At 43.2% G+C, this 3,008-nt stretch overlaps 1 long non-coding RNA gene across 1 annotated transcript; it reads left to right on the plus strand.

Moving 5' to 3' along the window:
- Positions 1-316: 316 nt before the first annotated feature.
- Positions 317-1,952, plus strand: LOC137180598 (uncharacterized). The gene is made up of 3 exons (XR_010928015.1): positions 317-842; positions 1,403-1,566; positions 1,660-1,952. It is a non-coding gene; the product is annotated as an uncharacterized lncRNA (long non-coding RNA).
- Positions 1,953-3,008: the final 1,056 nt, after the last annotated feature.

Here is a 3,008-nt window from a genome sequence, read left to right on the forward strand (position 1 = left end):
CATTCATGCATAGGCTTGCACAAAAACACAAACCCCTTTCTCTTGATGGATTGGCTCCCTCCATTTCCTTTCCTTCATCCTCCCCGCCTTGCTTTTTCTTTCTCCAGCTTCTCCTCCCAGATGAGGACTTACAACCAGCCAGCCTCCTCAGACTCTTGTTTCAATAATGTGATATCCATGTTTTGTAGCATTGTAGCCATTCCACAACCCCTGAGGAAGCCATCTTTCCGCCATCATGCCTCAGAAATCATTACAGCATGTTAGCCACTCACATGCTCACCCGTCTTATCGCCTTGCTCCGCCAAGGGCAGTAATGGCCAAATTAGTCTTTTATGAGGGAGCTTTTAGTTCCTGGAGATAGACGAGTTTCCAGACGTGTCTGTGTGAATGTGTGGGTATAAGTTCCACCATGGGACCTGGTTTCTAGTGCCATTTCATGAAACGATGCACTTCTGTTATTACACAATACTTCTCTCATGGACTTTCTGAGACATGCACCATTTCAAAATAGTAATGTTCTTCGTTTTTTTGTCATCTTTTCTCCCAGTTTTGTTATTGCTAATGCTAAATCCCTTGTGTGCTACATATCAGACAACTATAATATATGATTCCTTGTACATACAGTCTCCAGTGGCTTTCATTTATTTTTTAAATGAGAATGACAGATCACCAGTGCAGTCTTATGGTGCACTCCATTTGCAAAGGGAAGTAGGAATTTCTGAGTTCCCAGTTGGAAATTTCAACTGGAATGCCCCCTATAGTTGGATATCCGATTCACAAAGTCAGAAGAATCTCACCAACCCTGTCTTCAAAATCCAAGATGGCTGCTCTGCACATCTACAGTATGTGAAAGCTGTAGTAATATACTTATTATTGTTTGTGTCTCATTAAATCAGTAGTACACACAGTAGTGTCCAACTTTTACAGTATCTGTGGACATGTTGCCACAGTGTTTGTATGCACAAAATACTGTGTAATGCATTGTTATCTACTGGTATTACTAACAGTGGCTAACAATAGCTAACCTGGCTAGCGCAAACCCCACTGCACCTACCCCATGAAATAAAAATAATAAGAAATAAAAAACTAATTGGAAGTGGAAATTCCAGTTAAAAAGTTTTAAGTTTTTTTTTTTTTTTTAAACAATAGGGTAAAGTGGGCCATATATTGGTTAGAGGTTAGGTTTGGTCGAACCAGTTGTTGCTTTATCATTACTCTTAGATCTTTAGTTATGTGGAAAATGACTGATTTTTGAACATGGAGAGGTAGCCTACTGTTTTGTTCCAAAATATTTTTTTCAGGTAAATAAATAAATAAATGAGGTAAATGAATGAGTGAATTAACTTTCCCAGAGCTCTATCATTGCTGTGGTGTTAATAATGTGTGTGTGTTTTTTTAAAAGTTTATTTGGACCTGAACATGAACATTTCGCGGATCCCCAAAGGAGCACTCCATTCCCCAGTCCATTATACCACAATGCAGCAGACTCCACCACATATTATTTGAATGAGGACTTCACAATCATGGCAAACATGGTTGGAACTGGAGACTTTCACACCATAACAGGTTAGGTAATAATAATAAAAATCATAATAATAAAAATAGTAATAATGTTAACAATGTTGTGCATGCTAACCTGTTACTTTTATGTGTTATTAGACAGGAGACCACTGATGCCACATAAAGCCCAAAAACTCTAAAAGACCTGAATGTACGGCTAAAATCTGCCAAGGCCAATAAAAAACAGCTATGGAAAGATGCAGCAGAAAAGTTGGGCAGCCATTTCACACAGTCTTTCTGCCCTGATATGGAAGCCAGGAAATGGCTTGTTGATGCATACAAAAAGTGAAAGATAATAATAAAAGTAGCCATATGCTTCCAGTTTTATTCAGAGATAACTGGATGACTTTCTGGGAGGGCAACATGATGTGGCCCTCCCTGCTATTGGGACAACAGAGGGGCTAGAGGGGTGCAGACCTGAGGCACCAGGACATTGTATCAGTGTCACAGCATTTGCTGATACTGCATCTAGCCCAGCAACAACACCAACTGCCACACCGATGTCTCCTTAGAAGGGTGGATGATGAGTTGATGCAATTCCTGCGAGAGTCAGAAGAAGCCAGTCGGCGGCACCCTGAGGAGACTCTAGTACAGTTGAAGTCTGCTCAGCAGGCTGATGACTAAACTGTTGGACAAGCTGTAATCTGGTCATAGAGCTAGGGTTAAAATGTCGTAACCTTTGTTCTATCTCACACAGGCTCTGCCTGATGAATGTTCGCCCTGCTGCGACATGTCATCACACTGCCTCACTGAGCCAAACCAGCTATAGGTTAGTCGCCGTGGCCCTCCTGCCACTTTATAAACTCAGCTGCTTAAGTGTAGCAGTAGGGGGCCCAACCCAACCCAGTAGCATGAACATGAATTTGATGAAACCATGGCCTAAGCTCACAAGGGTCACAGGTCAAATGCCAGACACCCTGTACACCCCATTCCCCGAGTCATTACCTGAGTTATCTTGGATCACGGGAGAATGTGGGTGTATAATTGCCCGAGGGGGTGAGGTGTCCCACAGATGACACACACACCATCCTTTTCACAAGTTCTGAGTCGCACCTGCAAGCACAGACCTTGAAAAGGAGCCCATTACGTCCAAGAGATAGAACCTTCGGAACGGACAAAGTGTAGACCAAGACACTGTCATGCATATGTCCTCGACACTCTGAATAAGGCTAAAGACACTGCCACATCACATGTGGAATGTGCTCAGACCACAGTGGGGGGGTCCTTACCACCTGCCTGTAAGCTTGGGAGATGAACTCACAAAGCCAACTAGCTAGGTGCTCCCTCTCCACACACGAACAGCTGTTCAGTGCGCCGAAAGGAGGCCGTGTGCACAGCATAACATGCCAACGTACGTACAGGGCACAAGAGGTGCAGTTTTGCCTCCCTTGTATCCCCATGGGGTGGAGGACAAAATGCCTCTAGCTGAATAGTTCTCAACCTAAATG

Source organism: Thunnus thynnus, chromosome 3 (assembly GCF_963924715.1).
Source record: "Thunnus thynnus chromosome 3, fThuThy2.1, whole genome shotgun sequence".
Taxonomy (NCBI): domain Eukaryota; kingdom Metazoa; phylum Chordata; class Actinopteri; order Scombriformes; family Scombridae; genus Thunnus; species Thunnus thynnus.